Genomic DNA, 21132 nt, shown 5'->3' on the forward strand with positions numbered 1-21132 from the left:
ACTCCTGCAGCTAGAGCACTGACGCTCCACGTGCTCACTCAAAAAGGATGTTTGATTATTGCGCGGGAACCTCGTTGCTCTAGTACTGATATCTAGCGGTGATTCCGAGAACTTTTCAAACCCTCCACGTATTTGCTTGACCCTTAGTAGGTTAAAACTGATATCCAAAAACCCAGGTGGAATTGAAAATTATGGCAACTGCCGTGTTATTGTTGTTTCACTAGGTAGGGACTATTTTAGAGTTTCCCCTAACATACAAGAAAGCTTTTTTGGAGATACACCGAATTTTAACTGCTTTGGCTACATCTTCAGGTGACCGGCTTGTACACTTTCCCTTCAGTAAACATTGTTTTGACATTCAGAAAAAGAAAACCTCATATTATTTAAAATTTACTCCATTTTCATTAATTTTGTTTGGGCTTTTTTAGATCTTCAGTAGGTAATTTGATTCTGTCTTTTAATTTTTCATTTTCGACTATAAAACCAGCTAGTTCACACTTCAAGGCCAAGTTGTCTTTATTTTGGCGTAATTGTTCGTTAATTTGTTCTTCCTGAGAAATGTCATCAAGCTCGCTTGATTTCTCTACCAGATTTGCTTATTAGCGATTCTAGCCCTTTTTTACAATCCCACCTTTTAGAGCTTGTATATTTCTCTCTGGGTTGTCTGTTGATGCAGAAAGCGTGGGAATGTTTTGGAAAGGAACTGTTCCTTTTTTCAACAAGTGCTTAGGGGGAAAGCCTAACAGTTCGTATTGTAAATCTCTTTCAAAATCAGAGGGCAGAAAATGTTCCGAGCATATACGTGCGATTTTAGAGTTAAAGGTATCTTTTCGTTTACAAAAAAAGACCATTGTTTGTGCACAGTTGGGTCTTTTGGGAATCTAAAGAAGGACAACTTACGATTCCTTGCGTTGTTGGGATGGATTTTACAACCTGCAACCGCACAGCACGGCATTATAACAGCACAAACACGACATATACACTGGAATTTACTTCACTGACGAACGAAACGCACAAGTACACGACTTTCAAGACATTCGCAAGCCTCAAAAGTAATAATTAAAGAAACAATGTCCTGCTCCATGGCTAAATGGTTAGCGTGCTGGCCTTCGGTCACAGGGGTCCCGCGTTCGATTCCCGGTGGGGTCGGGAATTTTAACCATCATTGGTTAATGTCGCTGGCACGAGGGCTGGGTGTGTGTGTGTCGTCTTCATCATCATTTCATCTTCAATACGACGCGCAGGTCACCTACGGACGTCAAATCAAAAGATCTGCACCTGGCGAGGCGAATATGTCCTCAGACACTCCCGGCATTAAAAGCCATACGTCATTTCCATTTCAAAGAAACAATGTGCAGACCACAAACGAACAGCAATGCACCGAACTTCACTGCTTAGAATTAAAACGCTGATTCCAAAGAGTATATGGACTGATATGAATGCACCAAGGAATGCGTAGTGTAATGGGAGGGACGGTCCAGTGACGTCACGACCACGGCAGTCTACTGCGCATCCGGGTCGTGACAGCTACCGTCTCTCTTCTAGCTACCGAGCCCTCCACAGCCTCTGCGACTGTCGGCTCCAATTCACCAGTCGTAGCCAAGCTATTGAACATGGCCGCTAAAATTAAGTGTGAGCTGCGAACTGTGATACGTTTTCTGCAAGCAGAAGGATGTAGCGTCTCCGAAACCCATTGCAGAATGAGTGCAGTATTGTGCTATGGTGAAAATGGTATGAGTGGTGGCAGTGTACGGGACTGGTGTCGGAAATTTAAATAAGGTCGAATAGACATCGATGACGACGGTGGGAAAGGTCGAAACTCTGTTGCTGCCGTACGTATGGTTGAGCTTGTTGATGGGTTGGCATGGTTGAACCAACGAAGATCTTGAGGAGGCACCCTACCTCACTGGCGTCGCAAAGCTGTTGTCACGATACGACAAATGCCTAAAAGGTGTTGGCAATTATGTAGAAAAAATAAATTAGAAACTACTAAACTTTTACTAATAAAATCATATTGTTATATCAATGTGTCTTTATTGTATAGCCCATAGCAGGTTTAAAAAACAGCCCTCGTATAATTGGCAATATCTATGCCAACACATTTAGTAAGAATATGGCGAAAAGATGAAGAAGAATAAGAAGAGTAAAACGGGAGAGAGAAATGTGCACCTGCTTAGGAATTTTGATCTGTATTCTTATAAAACAAAAAGGAAACAAAGTATATATATATATATATATATATATATAGACATGATATAGGCTTTTGTGCTTATGCCGTGTCAAGAAAATAAAGTGAAATTCTTTACGTTTCGCAGAGAACTTTGCTCTGCGTCATCAGAAGAAAATCTCGACTGTTCACGGGCCGGGAAAGCATCAATGGCAACATTAAATATATTGAACCCTTTAGGTCCATATTGAGGGATACCTACCTTTCTTTCCTATCAGCAAAGTTCATGAGATCTGTCTCTTGGGTCGTGTCGGGTTCTTCGTCACTTGCTGAGGTAATGGTAGGGTTCAGTAATTCTAATCTATCTATTGTAATGAAAGATCTGTTTAAAAGATTCCTATTTATTCAGGAAAATTCTGAAGCCATCTTTATGTCAATGGTATCATAGAAGTCAATTGTGTCCACTGGACACCACAATCATTTTTACATAAACGTCAGAACACTGGTGTGAGACTTTAACGTAACTGCCTGACGGGCATTTTTACTAGAAACCATTGTCTCAATTATTGATCATTTAAGAAAGAAAAGTCTGGAAATCCTTAAATTCGGCTTCCACGTGAGACCACATGTACCATCATAGTGATTCGTTATGGTCCAGCCCTCGTAACACGAACTCTGGACTCTGTGTATAATTAAGGCCGTCCAATCGGTGTGTGCCACCCAGTGGTTCTACGGCATGGACCCTTAATTGAATCGATGTGGCCTGCGTCTATGTCATGGACCGACATCTAATCTTCTAAGTTACTTTAAGGTCATTGTGGATGATGACCGCAAGGAAAGGATGCTACAATGGCATATGGCCCTAATCTAAGTCACTGAGGTTGATGATCCCCTGACCATCCAAGTTTCTAGGCTGAAGGCTAAACACAATTAAGTTACATCGGCTGATGACAAAAGTTCCACTTTACTATCCCCAGCACATTCTCTGCTCAATCAATCAAAGTTCAATAATTACAACAATAGCAATGCTCACAAACTTTGTGGCAGAAAAATCCATTTCTTTCGGATATGTCCCCTTAAACGTTACTTTATATTTTAATATTCCCCCAGAAAAACAATCTAAAATTTCCAGAATGCATCTCCAAGTTATTCGCTTGATTAAAGTTATTTCAAAATGCGGTTTCACTGAATTTAATAATTAAATAAATTTAAATGATTTAACGAAATGTTAACAAACAACACATTTTATCTCCGCGGACTCTGGTTTCTTCACAAATTTCTGCGCAGCTGGTGATGTGAATTCAATATTGCGATGTTTATCTGGCTGGAAAAGAATTTTTACACAATTCATGTCCAGTTATATATCTTGTCTTGTGATCTCACACCTTTTAAAATCTAACCTAGTCCTAACCGTTATTAACACTTGGAAATCCTAATAATCTACGTACAAACCAAACAACTCTCCATATAATTACGATGTCATATCTCGTCATACCATTATGAATTTTGCACACCCCTCACAGACAAACCAATTATCACGACCACCGCTCTATATTTTGGACAACCCTGAATTTGGTTACTCTGTTCCTTATACTCCAAGTTCGTGGTTTCAAATGTTCATTATGTCCCCAATTACAGTATTTCACAATACTCAGATCATTACCGGCTATGAATTTCAACTAAATCCAGCATTTTAACGTTTCCCTGGCCGAGAATACAGTACAATCTCAACTCCACGCCGGTCCCGTTATCATAGCTGAGGTCTCTCATTCCCCGAGTTCGCTTGGCAGTTACACGAAACACCTGGTTTATTCACAGTTGACTGGCTTCTCAAAATGCTCCCTTTAAACTCTGCCGACATAATTAAACAAATACGATATTCTAACCAACAAAATGCACAGGTTATGCTTCAAGATGCCCACACTAATTATACGCGTCGCCAATTGATACCGCTATGGATTTCTATGAATTTCTTTCCATTCTCAACGTTATAAAATATTCCTCGGGCTATCATGTCCCGGCTTCAAATGACAGGACTCTAACCTGATTCGCACATCTCATCTCAACTCATATAAAACATTCCTCGGGCTTCCGTGTCCCGGCTTCAACGACAGGTCCAACCTGATTCACAAATCTCATATCAACAAACTAACCTCTGTTTCCCAGCTCCACAATTATCATCGACAAAGAACTGGAATAAAATCCTTACTAGAAATCTCGACGTCTAATATCGCACAATGCATTAATCATGAATAACTTCGCATAAATGATATCGTATTTAATAACTTGATTTTTACGAGAAATGACTGAAACATTCTACTAGATCTTTTTATTGTCAGTCAGACACAGTTTCAAATGGGCACAGAAAAACGTTTCTCTCCGTGACCAAATTCATCACCCTAGGTTCTCACCCGACAGCGCGCTTCCACTCGATTGAAAATGAGTAACCATGGATTATTATTAACGTCAAATTGCAGACAGAAAAAAAATTACGTCGACTGAACATCTTAATTTGGCATCACAAAATATAGGCAGTACACTCACACGGATGACGATCTACATTGGATGTGATATCACTTCGGAACCCTATTCAATAACTTTTTACAACATTATACGGCACTCGCAAGACTTCAAAAATTTATCCAAGTGGAAAATGAAACAAATGACTCTTTAGTCGTATTCTCACATTTACAAAACTTAGTAGGGGTGACCACTGCGTCGTATATCCCCATTCAAATACACTTTTTGAGATCACGAGACAAGATATAAGAGGTAGTAAGATGGAAAGTCACCTACCTCATGTCGTCACGCCAGTGTTCGTCATAGGGCTCACCTACGACCCTGGCACTTTATTTAGCCATTTTTACATTCATGGCTTCACAGTTTATTATTATTTTCTTCAGCTTTCCTGGAATAAAGCATTAAAAAAATACCCTTCACTTGTTTGTTGAGCGCACACGATGGACTATAATTGTTTCCGCACACGAATTAATTAATCACATTAGAATTTATTCAGTACTTTGATCGTCCTATCTGGTACAATTATTCACTCAAGAAAACTATCCCCTCATGGACTCAAGACCTAGCCACACTGGCTGAAATCTGCAGTTGAACTCAGTCTACTTTCGTTGTTTGATTTCGCAGAGCAGCTCAACAATTTTTCGTCCGCTTTGTATCACAAATGCCGGAGAAGGAGAGTTCGTCATGGCGTCCCTTCATATTTATAGCAGTTACCCCTCTCTTCGGATATCTCCCTTTGCCGCCAAGAAAATTTCTATAAATTTTCTGACTTACCTAAACTGTAATTTCAAGAGTTTTGAAAGTGACTACATGCTTGCTACATTTCTGGCGGTAGTGTTCATGGACATTTAAAATTTGTACGGGTTCGATTTGTGAGATGATTGACCCCCTTTGATAGGCACTATATTTTTTTGACTTGGCTTGGTCACGCCATGTACACGCGCTTTGAAATAGTTCATAAAAATGACTTGAGATTCTTCCGCCGTCGACACGTGTGGTTGACGTCACGTACCCCAGAGCGTGGGACCGAAGGTAATCACCCCCTCGTCACGTGTCAAATCCATGCTATCAAGAATCCAACTTTTAAATGATTGTCGATTTTTGCATAATGTTCTTAGGGCACAAAGGTCATGGGTTCAATATATAATTAGAATTAGTCGTCCTTATATGTGCTGGTCGAGAAAAATATGTTTGGGGCTGTAGTCCAAGGGGCCCGTAGCGGAACCCTGCCATTATTTCCACTTTCTTGTGCCAGGCTCCTCACTGGCATCTATCCTATCCGACCTCCCTGGGTCAACTCTTGTTCTTTTCCATCCCCAACGGTATTACGTATGGAGGCCTAGGGAATCTTTCATTTTCACGTCCTTGTCTTTCCTTGGCGATTACCAGCATTTTTCGAAGCGTCGACCCCTTCCATTTTTTCTCTCTTATTGTTGTATTATAGACGTTGGCTGTCTAGTTTTACTTTATCATAAAACACATTAAAGATATAGCACTCACACTGAGGTTATTCGAAGGTTCTTTGTTAGTTTGTCCCTTCCTTTTTATGAGGAGCTATCCGGATTCCGAATATTCGTGATAGTAATAAGGAAAAGTCTGTTCACATGTCTTGTTTCATACCAAAAGTGCCACTATTTCTCCCTATCCACGGCTTTGCACCTTGCGCCCTCTTATTTCCCTGCGCGTCTCCCTCATGAACTCTGCTGAGACTTATTATTATAAATTTCAACTTTGCTACATAATAATTGGCTATATTACTTCTATGTAACTAGTGCTACGTCGGTATTGCATTCGTCTATTTCTCGGATACTAGTTTGTACGGTAGCATGGCTTCGTAGCATCATAGCATGGCACTGATGCTAATGTGCATGTACTTACAATGTAGTATGGTACCAGAACTCAGTGTAGCAACTAAATGGTAGTAAAATACCATATCGAGGGTTTGAAGTAAAACGTTACCTTCGGAAATAGAACTCTAGAGGAGAGAGGAAACACGCATCATTCATTTTGTTATTGCTGCTCCTATTTTGAAAGACATTTTCACAACATTTAATGAACGCGTAAAAGGTACTGTAATATAATTCAAAGCAATATTAATATTACATTCGTCTTAAGGCTTATTAATATTGAAACTGAACTGAATACATCTGTAGTTAACGTTATTTGACTTCAAGCATAACTCACTTCATAATGAGTGAATGTTCTGCTGCAGCCACACAAAATCCTCATTTGTCATCATTTTGATGATAAATAATTGATAAGGAAACATATTTTATTTATTGAATATTCCTGTATTGACAGTCGGTAGTAGATTGCTATTAAGTCCTATGATTTATTTCTCTTATGATATTTTTATAGCGTGAAATAAAATATCCTCCAGTTAATGTGACGGAATTCAAAGACATTTTTAAATTCACAGTCTTCTACTCCTTCTTACGCATTTGTTCTTCTGTACACGATGGAAGAATTGTTACTGTTGAGGAATTATGTTCTTCATACATAACTCGTCCAAATCTTGAATCATTTCATCTTGGACTTTTATAGATGCATTATAATTCTTCTTCGGATCAATATTACTGTTTGAAGATTTGCGAGATGAACTTTGCATTTTGAACCCCAAAAACACTTCTTCAGATAATTTATATTTGAAATAGATACATTCTTTTTCTTCTGATCGGTTCTGAAACCAACATATATCAAGCCACTTTACTACATTTCCCATATCAACTCTTTTATTTTAAATAATCGATTTCCGGAATTTCTTAAAATCAAAAATGGAATTTTTATCTTTTTCAGTGGCGTGTTATTCGCCTTTCTTAGCTGCCATTCTTACAACTGTGTACCACCCAGATATATCGAATATATATTTATCCAACTCGATTCAAATGAGCATGGACCGAATCCATTTGCGAGTGACCAGGTTCAAAAATATGTTATCAGTTTTTGGAATATTTAATACTTGGAATGCATAGAGAAGCATATTTTTAATTACAATGTTACGGTTTTGTCCTTCACGTGAGTCAGACATTAAAAAGAAAAGCAAAGTCATCACCGTACAAGTCGTGAATATCCTGGGAGGGGCGGAAGGTGAAGGCTTCTACTACCCGTAACCTCAGCACTTGATGTGGGTAGAGTAGTTAGCTCCAGGCCCGCCGCCTTTGAACCCAGGATTTAATCTGGTAATCATTTTTGTGTAGGCTGAGTGAACCTCAGGACCATGTGCACATCAGGAAGTGGAAATCTAGTTTCATAAATTTTTCAGCTTCCAGACGGGGATTCCACGTCCTTCCGGGTGAACGTCAGATATTAAAGAGATATTTTCTATCTTGCTGTTTCTTCAAGAATGCAAGCAAACATCATTCTACCACTACTGCTGCCCCTCTATCTCCTACTGCTTCATGGCACATGAAAATAATACTCTGCAATTTTTGTTGTTACATTACAAAGAGTCAGGTTGTAGACTGCCAGTCTGCGTTTATCATATATAGCCAATGCCTTAACTTTAGGACAGTATCTCACGGTTAAAAATCAAACTCAAGAAAATTTAGTTCTTCACCGGATGCTCTTTTTTTAATTGGCCTGTAAGTTGGCGTGCTTCTTCTTTCCTTTGAATATGAGTCCGATGGCTCTCTTCTATCTCAGTTTGTCATCTTTCCGACATATATTCATATTTGTAGCACTTATCGCACAGATCTTTCCTGGGAAAGTGAAAGCCAATATTGAAATTGCATTACAGTATGTCGTGGTAGAAAGAGATTTCGTCAGGCTGCACCCCATCCAATGGACATTTCTCTAAGTAAACATTGTTACGAATAAAATAGCGTCTGTTATTTCAGGATGACCCAATAAATGCACACACACATGAGCGATGAACGACCACGCTCACTAATTGTTGTCTATTCACAAGTGTGTCTTCTTTCGGCAGGCGGTCTGGCCTGCTGCTATTAGCTGGGGACGGCTTTAATACTTAGCTTCATTTCTCAAAGTCCAGTCACCTCATACAGCAGCTGTGTGTAGACCGCTGGGTTTGAACACAGTCCTACTGGCTACACAACACACGACGACTATGCCTTGGTTCGACTCCAGAGACAGTCCAGTAATTCACACAACCACATGCAGTGAACAACTAAAGAGCAAGAGCTCAACTGTATTCAACAGCAGGACGATACTCACAACAGCGAATATTAACACAGGTTCAATTACTCTCACACTCACGATAGGGGCTTCCCGCAGGCTCACAGCGATCTTCAGTCAACAGAAATACACAAACCCACAGTACTCTCAGTACACAGTGTCCGGTTCCGTACGTCGTCTTCAGTACAGCCACTCGCCGGACACTCCGACACTACAACAACAGCTCCTCGTTCAGACCACACTCCGAACTCTCTCGCCCGCAGGCCAACCACCGAGCCCCAACACACTGAGTATCATACTGACCAGCTCTGACTCCACCACGGAGCCCAACACGGACTGACTGTCCGAGGCTAGCATCCCTTTTTATAGCTCGGGCGATGTGCACCAGAATATTCGCGATGTGGCCAGAGATGGAGTATTCTCGTTGCATTTCCAAGAAACTCACAGGTAAGTCAGTCGATGAGAACAATAGACGGAAATGCCAGCCATGCTCTCCAGGCCGGCTGGGAGCTCTCCGTTCGGCTGACTCAATAGTCCTTTCCAAGAAGTACGAAAGAGGCCACAACAGGGATGGCACGTAACAAAAATTCATTGACCTACTTGTTTCTTGGTATTTTCTTTCACGAGAATAAACGTCTAGTAAATAACCTTCTTGGATTTTCTTCTTTTGATTTTGTGCAGGCCCTTTTTCTTACATCTGCGAGTCCTTTCAAATCTTTCGTTTGTTATCCATGTTTTCCGCTTCCACTTTTACTTCCACTTTTCATTGATCTTGGCCCTATCATCCTCACTAAATAAACTATTAAACTTTCTGGGATATTTTGAACCATCATAGGCTTGGACAGTCTTAGAGGCAGTAATGCTTACCACTACTTACTGATTTTTTGGCCCTTCCTGTCCGAAATTCTTGTTTTATCTTGTTGCCTTGCCAGTCACTTGGCTTCGGAACGTTGTTTCTGTTCCTTATTTTTGTTGTTGAGTAGGCATTAAAATTCCCACCTTTCATAGCAACTATCTCCCTTTCATATACTACTAACCTAAAGTCTAATACAACTCCTGTGCCTCTTCAAGTACTGCTGAGGTTTCACTGTTACTTAGAATAATCCCACAATTGTTATTGATTGAAGTCACACTTTTCACAGGAGTTCATAGAGTATAGGATCTAATCCTACCTCCTTTTCCTTGAATGGCGGTTCTGCATTCCAACAGCTGCATGAGGAATTCTGCATCTTTTCAACATTATCATCAGAATTTGGCATATAACTAGGAATTCTGCATCTTTTCAACATTATCATCAGAATTTGGCATGTAACTAGGGTCGTCAGCACAGTCATCGCTATAAGTTGATTATTATCCATTGAAACTGGGTCTGGTACGAAAACACATGAAATCGTTCTTTATAATAATAATAATAATAATAATAATAATAATAATAATAATAATAATAATAATAATAATAATAATAATAATAATTGGCCCTGTGGTTAGGGCCGCGCAGCTGTCAGGGTGGCATCCAGAAGATAGTGTCTTCTACCCCACTGCCGGCTGCCCTGAAGATGATTCTCCGTTGTTTCCCCATTTTCACACCAGGCAAATGCTGAGGCTGTACCTCAATTAAGGCCACGGACGATTCTTTCCCACTCCTAGTCCTCTCCTATCCCATTGTCGTCCAAAGACCTACCTGTATTGGTGCGACATAAAACAAAATGTAAATAAAAGTGTTAAATACTTACAGCAAAGTTACTTGGCCCTGCATTGATTAGTTCATCACTCATTCCTGGGACTGGTACCTATGAAAAATGTACAAAATTATTGTTATTATTATTATTATTATTATTATTATTATTGATGTTATATCTCCATTCTCTCTCTCTCTCTCTCTATATATATATATATATATATATATATATATATATATATTATATAACAATCTGTAGAATTCAATCCATATGTAGGTGAACTATTATAGTAATTTTGCTTGAAGCTGTAAAGACTACATCATCATTGTCAACATCATTCAGTACTTCTAAGATGCTCTGTAAGTTTGGATTTCATATAGATGGACATCAGTCTATCAGCGAACGGCCAAAGCGATTGCTTCAGTTCGGTAAGCTGCGTTAGTAAACCTTCGTGCTGTATGAACATGTTTAATGTCAGAGAACGCTATCTAACTCATAACACCATTTAATGAACCTCTAATTTACTATCAAAAAATCTGTACGTCTAGATAACGTTTTTGACAATAAAACAATGAAAGTGTACTGGAGTTAACGTTCTGATACTACAAGGTCTTCCGTATAAACTAAGACCGAAAGCACGGTGTTTGTACTGTGCGATATGGCACTTGCCTCAGCCGAACTTACGTCGCGCGAGGCCACCCTGCTTTAATCGTGTATACAATCTTATATTAAATCCTAACTTGTGAAAGGTGCTGGAGTGTCGTCCTTGCTGGGTTATACAGGTATTGTATCTCGTAACCACATTCTGGCTGACGCTATTGGGTTCTGGCACTGTAATGTTTCTGATTTCATTCGTAATGTTTTCTTTCAGTTCCTTCAATGTTTGATGATTTGTTCGATACATTTTTTCTTCCAGTTTACCCCATGAGTAAAAATCACTATTTTAGATATGGAGAACGAGGGGAAAATAGACCAGTACTGATCATTCTGTCTGCAAACACTTCCGAGATTGTAAGAAAGGAATCTTTTGCTGTATGAGGAGGTGTTAAATCTTATTGAAACCACCCACGCGACTCTGCTTCTTCCGTTAACTGATGGAAAAGCGGCGTCAAAATATCATCATGGTACTTCTCTGCATTCACTGTCGTCTCGAAAAACTAGTCCCAATTATTCGTCTTGCACTAACAGCACACCAAACACCAATCTTACTACCATAATGAAGGACTTCATAAACACCATTAGGATTTTCTGCTCTCCAATAGTGAGAGTGATTGTTCACACGACCGTTAAGATGGAACCAGGCCTCATTCGAAAAGAACACAAGCTCACGATATTCCACTCTTGTGGCTGGATCAGCAGGTTTTGAACAATGGACCCGTGTAACGCTGTACGGTTAAATGTGTAACAGCATTGTAGCTCTGTCCCCAGAAGAACCCGAAACCCCTATATGTTGTGCTAATTTTGTGAGTGATTCATTCGGTGACCATTCAAGATTCGCACCAATGTCATCTAGCTCTTCCTCTGTTAAAACTGTTCGTATGCGTGCATGTATTTTATTGAGCACTGAGCCAGTAGTTTCAAATTTATTTATAATTATGTGAATCTGTGCGCGAGCACTCAAACATCAGCCGGCCGGCAAGTAGGGTTGTCCAATCCAACTAGCTGCAGTCAAATAAAATTTACATATGTAGTTCGTACCTAGATTTGTCAATCTTCCAGTTCAAGGCAACAGCTTATCTTCTATATAGTGTTCCACCACAACACACGAAATAAACCTTCAAAATTAGAGGAATGCCTCGGGACGAAAGTTGTCGATACTTCATTCGTTATATACACTGACTGACAGAGCAAATGCAACACCAAGGAGGAGTGGTTCGAAAGGGATGAAAGTTGGGGAAAAAACAGAGTCGGCACGGAAGAATAATTGATGTTTATTTCAAACCGATATGCAGGTTACACAATGCGCACGGCAGCGACTCAGTAGGATGTAGGACAACCGCGAGCGGCGATGCACGCAGAAACACGTCGAGGTACAGAGTCAATAAGAGTGCGGATGGTGTCCTGAGGGATGGTTCTCTATTCTCTGTCAACCATTTGCCACAGCTGGTCGTCCGTACGAGGCTGGGGCAGAGTTTGCAAACGGCGTCCAATGAGATCCCACACGTGTTCGATTGGTGAGAGATCCGGAGAGTACGCTGGCCACGGAAGCATCTGTACACCTCGTAGAGCCTGTTGGGAGATGCGAGCAGTGTGTGGGCGGGCATTATCCTGCTGAAACAGAGCATTGGGCAGCCCCTGAAGGTACGGGAGTGCCACCGGCCGCAGCACATGCAGCACATGCTGCACGTAGCGGTGGGCATTTAACGTGCCTTGAATACGCAATAGAGGTGACGCGGAATCATACGCAATAGCGCCCCAAACCATGATGCCGCGTTGTCTAGCGGCAGGGCGCTCCACAGTTACTGCCGGATTTGACCTTTCTCCACGCCGACGCCACACTCGTCTGCGGTGACTATCACTGACAGAACAGAAGCGTGACTCATCGGAGAACACGAAGTTCCGCCATTCCCTCATCCAAGTCGCTCTAGCCCGGCACCATGCCAGGCGTGCACGTCTATGCTGTGGAGTCAATGGTAGTCTTCTGAGCAGACGCCGGGAGTGCAGGCCTCCTTCAACCAATCGACGGGAAATTGTTCTGGTCGATATTGGAAGAGCCAGGGTGTCTTGCACATGCTGAAGAATGGCGGTTGACGTGGCGTGCGGGGCTGCCACCGCTTGGCGGCGGATGCGCCGATCCTCGCGTGCTGACGTCACTCGGGCTGCGCCTGGACCCCTCGCACGTGCCACATGTCCCTGCGCCAACCATCTTCGCCACAGGCGCTGCACCGTGGACACATCCCTATGGGTATCGGCTGCGATTTGACGAAGCGACCAACCTGCCCTTCTCAGCCCGATCACCATACCCCTCGTAAAGTCGTCTGTCTGCTGGAAATGCCTCCGTTGACGGCGGCCTGGCATTCTTAGCTATACACGTGTCCTGTGGCACATGACAACACGTTCTACAATGACTGTCGGCTGAGAAATCACGGTACGAAGTGGGCCATTCGCCAACGCCGTGTCCCATTTATCGTTCGCTACGTGAGCAGCACAGCGGCCCATTTCACATCATGAGCATACCTCAGTGACGTCAGTCTACCCTGCAATTGGCATAAAGTTCTGACCACTCCTTCTTGGTGTTGCATTTGCTCTGTCTGTCAGTGTATAAAACTATCAAGGTTTCACATCCGAGTGCCCTTAAATAAAATTATTACAGCAGATAGTACTAGTCAAAGAAATAAAATGATTTCCTATAGGCACATGCCTTGAAATGGATGTATTACTTTTCATTCAGTTACGTTGTTATTGTTATCATGACCGTTATATTTACTATGATTTGTTACTGAAGTGAATACTAATAAATAATAATAAAATATCACAAATAAAAATATATAAATAAATAACTGAATGAATAAAATTACTCAAAAACTTCATAAATTACTTGAAATAAATTAAGTTAATAAACACAATTAATCGAAATATCCGTAGTATGGGCACCAGAGTTCACCAGAATGGATCCCTCAAATTTCGATACAGCATAATAATTATTATTTATCTCCCAGGGCGTGTACATAATGCTGCTCACTGGTACATCTGCTACAGGTCTTACCTAACCTTCTGAGAACGACTAAATAAGTAGGAACTGTACCTAGGTTCATCAATAACTCCACTGATTCTAAAATATCTAACTATATATCTCAACAAAATCCGTGCATGAGTACCTCTTCACCACACCACAATGTACGTATAACACACGCACACACAAAACATTGCTGGAAGACTCCATATTTGCAACAACAACAATGAAAACAGTGGGAAAACGAAAGCGAGAACTAAGCCACCATTTGCGGTTAGTCCGTTCAACAATGTACATATATGTAGATACGAACCCTTCACTGTCTTTGTATCAACACGACTAGCCGATTCTCATAATCGGCAATTATTATATCACACAGATACTGTATCTCATATTACTGTGTTCACTGACTTTAACACTTGTTTTAAAGATATGTACATTTGAGCAACACACGCTTGTCGTTCCTGAACATAAGTTATGGAAAGTCTGAGATATAGCACCTCCCAGCTTTCAGCAACATGTAATACCAAACCGCCACAAAGTGACACAATACTCAATGCGTAAGCACAGACAACGTTCCACAAACGTTTGAAGTCCAGTCCAGTATAGTGCAGCAGTGTCACTCCAGTACCGTGTCCGACTCGTTGGCTGAATGGTCAGCGTACTGGCTTTCGGTTCAGAGGGTCCCGGGTTCGATTCCCGGCCGGGTCGGGGATTTTAACCTTCATTGGTTAATTCCAATGGCTCGGGGGCTGGGTGTCTGTGCTGTCCCCAACATCCCTGCAACTCACACACCACACTTAACACTATCCTCCACCACAATAACACGCAGTTACCTACACATGGCAGATTCCGCCCACCCTCATCGGAGGGTCTGCCTTAAAAGGGCTGCACTCGGCTAGAAATAGCCACACGAAATTAAATTACTCCAGTACCGTATATCCAGTTTCACTCCCGTACGGTGTGTTTCTGCACTACTTCATTCCCGTACCGTGTGTTCAGTTGACTTCCGCTATGATGTCGAAATATATATAGACCTAAGCTCTCACATGATACGTCGAGATTCATCCTGGCTATCCAGTCATGAGTAGATCCACATGTCAAGACCACGCCCTGAATTTATTCCAGTGTCACGAGGCAATTACAAGATCAGCAAACTTTAGGGTGTTTCTCATGACTCATCGGAGATTTCGGACTACAACATCAACAAGCTCAAGTGATTCTGGGCTCTTCACATGATTCATAGAACTTCCCGAGTACAACAAGAAGTCCATCTCATCAAACACTGGGATGTACATGACTCATCCAAATTTCCAAGTTCAATATAGCTATGTTTTCCCAGCCGTTGTACAAAACAAATTACTCATGGAGACCTCCCAGCTTACAAATATTAATGACAAAATATACAACTGAAATACTGATAATAATAAAAATAAATCGTTTCCAGACCATAATATCCCTCACTTCTACATATAGTGCTAGGGTGTGACTTATGGACTATCACAGATTCATGCTATGATTATTTTCGAAGTATTTGGAGACGTTGAAAGGTAGGAATTAAGTACATTACCCAAAAGTATGTTAGATATATGAGGTGTTTACAGGTCATAAGAACGCATTTTTTTCATTTTCAAAATCCAGCCAGTTTGTTAACCTTTAGGTGCGGTTTTGCATTATTGTTTCGCTTTACGTATTTTTAGATGGCATTTTTATCGCCTTCAGTTTAATCTTCATTTTCATGTCTTGTGTGAAATCTAGTTGTATTTGTGTTCAGTCAGTGGGAATTAAGCCACTACTCTAAACTGGACTTCACACTGTGTAGGAGATAAATTGAAACGACAACGGGTCTCCTCAACTGACAACGCGGAAATTTTCCGTTTTGTAAGTGCCTACTCCGTATTACGTCAGCTTCAGGGAAGTTATGTAGTACTTGTGCAGTGTAATTAAAATACCAAATAGTAATTTTCAAACTCCTCTTCTTCTCCTTCTTCTTCTTCTTCTTCTTCTTCTTCTTATTATTATTATTATAACAATAATAATAATAATAATTGAACCGTGAGTTTGCCCTCTCGAGCTCTTAAAATTGTTCGCCAGTTGTACTGTACTGTTGTCTACTGTTAAACGGATGAACTAGATGGCGAAAGAAATTTCAGCTTTATGGAACAGATGTCTCCGCTCGTGCATCACCAACGCCGTCTAGTATCCAAGCACTCCAAGTAACACGAAGAAATTTTGTTTTCTGCAAGTTTGGTCATGTGGTCTGCATACTTTGTTTATGTTGACACCCCTGCTTGTAAGGTGTCCTCCAAACATCTTCCTCCTCTGGTAAAAAAATATTCTCCGATCACATATTTATTTTCCTTCTTGTATGTTCGGCTCATCAGCTATTTATGGACGGGTTTTTGCTATATTCTGCGTCTTGTCTGGGGCAGTATAATTAGTGTTGAGCATCTGATAGGGGGGTCCCTCTGAAAGGGGAATCGCTGGAAGTGGGGGAATCGGCCAGCGTTAGAATGGACTGACAATGTAGGCAGAGTACTAATACTAAACATGTGATTAAGCTGCATGTTTATTAGGAAAGATCTCTACGTCCCCTTTTAGAATAAAATTTTCAGGTTCAGTTCTCTTTTACATTTTGATGTGGAGTTTTTTTAAATCTTTTACTTCAATACAGGCTTTCGTTCTCCGTCTTCAGACTTAAAATTTTACCCCGATGGGTCTTTGTGAAATATATATATATTTTTTTTGCTAGTTGCTTTACGTCGCACCGACTCAGATAGGTCTTATGGTGACGATGGGACAGGATAGGGCAAGGAGTGGGAAGGAATCGGCCGTGGCCTTAATTAAGGTACAGCCCCAGCATTTGCCTGGTGTGAAAATGGGAGACCACGGAAATCTATTTTTAGGGCTGCCGATAGTGGGGTTCGAACATACTATCTCCCGAATACTGGATACTGGCTGCAATTAAGCGACTGCAGCTATCGAGCTCGGTGAAATATAATGAAGCACGTGTGATGCACGCTCATTACACTTCTCAAGATATATTTGGTGACTAAGTTTATTTCTTCCCTTCGGCTTTTAAACGTTTCCTTAACTTAGTCACCTGGTAGTATGGATTAGCCTCTGCTTCGTCAGGCCTTACTCCCAGTTATGTGCTAAGTGAATTGTCTATTGAGTGCTTTGATTTTGCCTTCATTCATTTTGTTTTCGGCCTTCTGTAAAATGTAACCTTTATTGTTCATTCTTCTCAATTATTGCGGCCGTGTAGTGTGAGCATTCTCTTCCTGTTTAGTATGGATCTTTGGATCCGATTTTTCTTGTGTATGCCCCTGTCGTGTAGATAACGAGTGTACTTGAAGTTTTTAAGCAAAGGGTGGTTTCCTTTCTAATTATAATGTAACCTTCTAGCCTATTTGGGTGTGTCATTGTAGAATTTGTTAAATGGACACCTGGGTTCGAGGCCCGATTTGTGATGATATTAAAAGCTACGGCTTCTTTTTTGGGTTATATCAAACTCAAATGTACAGACCGGCCTAATCTCTACTATGTAACAATCTGATAAAATCAGAGTACCCTGAGCTTTGTGCTATATAAATGTAAATTATCTCTATCTTTCGATCTTCTTTTCGTAAATTTGTATTCAGAGCTGATGAGCTCCCCTTTCAATGCCTGTCTGTGAAATTTACCGAGTACTGGTGATAAAGATTGTTGTTGACTCAGCTGTCCGCTCAACCTATACTGTATACAGTCTACTGTACTGTTATTGCAGTATTAAAGACTCTGTTGAAGAGAAAGATAATATAAATTTAGGTAATGTTGATAGGTTTTCGTGAACTTTAAATATTGCTTGGTCCAGCCAAGCTTCCTTCCGTCTGCGAACCACGAAAAGGTCCGTAAAAATAACAACAATAATAATCATCATCATCTTCATCATCATGGGTCCAAAATTACGACACATAACTGGTGTTCAGTCACAGCCTCTGAAAGTTATGTTCGCGTAAGTGGTCTTGGGTGGGTACGGAGTGAGAGACAGAACAGGGAGTAGATTATGCTTCTACAGATAATCAGAGGAAGATGAGGAGACAGTATCTCTTGCAGTTGCCAGCTCAAGTCTACAGCACATGAACAGGCAAGATGGGTAGGCTGTTTACTGTTAGAAGGATTAATGATCGACAATCAGCAGAATGCAAACTCGAAAGGGACATATGTTAAACAAACATAGTTAAAATATTCGTGTCACGAACACCACACAGTCCGGAGCACGACGCATTGTGATGACTGGCTCTAGGAGTTATTGGTTTTTGGATTAGGTGAGCCGTAGTACGGTATTACCGCTAGAATTTTCAGGTTGAAGTTCAGTGTTATTGACTTCCCTGTTGAGATGGACGAGTCACCGTTCATTGGTTCAAAGCTTGTTTATTGGCCCTTTTAATTATTACCATTACGTTATGTACAGAAGCTGTTACACTGATACACCTCTTATTTGAGAGTTCACTGTGAACGAAGAGGGGAAAAAAATAAATACATAATCCCTTTCTCGCTCAGAATTCCGAACTAAAGTTTTACGTTAAGTAAAAATATCCTTGCACTTAATTCCTTTTTACTTAATCTGTTATATCGACAAGTTGGTCCGGGAGTGAAACCCTGAGCAAATCTCGGATGCATAAACTCGTTACTAAATAGGCCATCCGGATATTAAGTTTTCCTATTCCTTTTCCTGTAAAGCAAACGTGTGTAGCCGGAAAATATGAGCACGCGACAAATCTATGGCGTAACAAGCATATACCGTCCGGGTAAGTACCGTACGGTGTCAGTAGCGTAGCAGCAATGGCTTCAGATGGCGACTCGTCTTCTTTCCCTCGCCGCCTGCGGGGTTCAGTCTTTGATAAAGTTTCCACTGAAACTGCGATGGTCCGTTCAAAATAAGAGGTGTGGAATTTGCAGTCCAGGTGTTGTGCTGATCCATGACAATGCTCGCCCACATACGACTCGGCACTCAGCAACTGTTCTGCAGGAAATCGGCTGGGAGGTGTTTGATCATCCATCGCAGAGTCCTGATCTTGCTTTGGGTGATTTTGATATTTTATTGCACCTCAAGAAATTCGTGTTCTCCTCTCAGCTTTTTCACACAGACGAGGAGCTGAACGTGATAGTCACACGCTGGTTCTATTCCAAGGCGGTAGACTTCTACGACACCGGCATACAAAATTCGATCCCACGGTGTGACATGTATCTCAATTCTGGTGGTGATTATGTTGAAAAATAGCTCCAACATTGCTGTAACGGGTGCCAAAAAGTTTTCTTGTAACTATGTTGTCTCTTTTTTAATAAGGAAACTTAATTTCTAGATGGTCCTCGTACTTAAACCTTTCCATTCCGTACACTGATGGGGTAATGCTGTATCTCAGACCACGGAGATTTGTGCCAGAGATCAGTGGCGGTTCGTGACATTTTACTCCGGCAGGGCTGTGCCGCCATCTCTTCCCCCTCCCCAATCGGTCCACTTTTCACTGATATGCACCACGATGCTTTTGCATGAAAATAATAATAATAATAATAATAATAATAATAATAATAATAATAATAATAATAATAATAATAATAATAATAATAATAATAATAATCCGATGACACTGATTGAACAGAAATCTGCTTGCACTACAACATTAATTAATTAATAAATGAATTAACTACACTACAATGGCATGTACTGTATGCACACACATTAACAGGCTAACAGCTTATTCAATCTCGACTACTATGGCACTGCACCGTTCCACTGATGACAATCATAAGTGATAATGACGCAGTTCATGAAAACAAATAAACAGTGCACTCCCGAATTACTCTCTCCATGCTCAAATTTCAAAGCATGAAAATTTATTTAAAAATTTGACCACCCTACAAATAGCGTCTTCACGTTATGGTTACATTTTAAATATTGTAGGTACTTTATAGACCTGAATTGTTTAGATAGTCAGTATAAAGGAATTCGTTGTTTTGTAAAATGTTTTGGAATAAATCTCTAACTACAATTAATGTAAGACGTGGGGTTGGGGTGGGGGAGCCTAGGTATATTCTAAAGCGGTTGACAATGTTGCTGATCGCTCCACCGTTCATCGCTTATACCGCCTAGACTGTTTCTTCTCCGACAAGTTCCAGGCTCTTCCCGCACCCCGCAAACTTGTTAAGTCTAGGGACCTACTGATGGCTCTCCTGCCATAGTCCGAGCGCTTCGAGACTAAAGAGAAAACATCGTGCTTGCTGGACAGTAGCCATGGTCTTTGCCATTTCCTTGAAAATAGAAAAAGAAATGTTTACAGCCGAAATAATAAAGATAACATTGTATAACAGAATAGCACACCACGTAAGTTCGACTTCACTACATTTGTCCGTCTCTTTATGTAATCAGTTAGTGAAATAACGTTAAATATCTTTGAAAAGGTAGCGGGGTGGTGCACGAACCGCCATGATCTGAGATGTGATTTGTGGGTGCAATAGAAACTGCCTCCACATTCGCCTCATTGCGGGGAAATGGAAAAAAGGACAGCCAACAGTGTAGAGCTGCAAGGCGCTGTTAAGTCGAAGTCCATCAATTGGACTTTTTCACCAAAACTCGCTTCAGATCGAAGTTCATACATTTGCAATGAGTCAAAGGATATCTAGCGAAGAGTTGCAACTTCGCGGTACAGTACAAGGGAAGTAAAAAAACAAACACGTCTCAGTAGGAAATTGCTACATTTATATATAAGTCTCCGTGGAAGAAACTATCTAGATTACTGGCTCCCGCTAGTAATATACTATAAAGTACGACAGATCATGAAATGTGGAACACGTGGAGAGGACCCAATAAAAGGACTAGGACAGAGGCCGGACACGATTTTACGATAGACTCGAAGGAACATAATAACTCTACTAGAAATAACAATGAATAACGTATAAACAGTTAAAATAAATAA

The 21132-nt window shown here is 40.8% G+C and overlaps 1 protein-coding gene across 1 annotated transcript in view; it reads right to left on the bottom strand.

Moving 5' to 3' along the window:
* The window catches only part of LOC136863322 (allatostatin-A receptor), a 1657357-nt gene extending 1646745 nt beyond the window's left edge, over positions 1-10612 (bottom strand). Inside the window, exon 1 of the mRNA XM_068225909.1 lies at positions 10555-10612. The gene's annotated coding sequence lies outside the window, so the exon portion shown is untranslated. The remainder of the gene's footprint in view (positions 1-10554) is intronic.
* Positions 10613-21132: the final 10520 nt, after the last annotated feature.

Source organism: Anabrus simplex, chromosome 2 (genome assembly GCF_040414725.1).
Source record: "Anabrus simplex isolate iqAnaSimp1 chromosome 2, ASM4041472v1, whole genome shotgun sequence".
NCBI classification, from domain to species: Eukaryota; Metazoa; Arthropoda; class Insecta; order Orthoptera; family Tettigoniidae; genus Anabrus; species Anabrus simplex.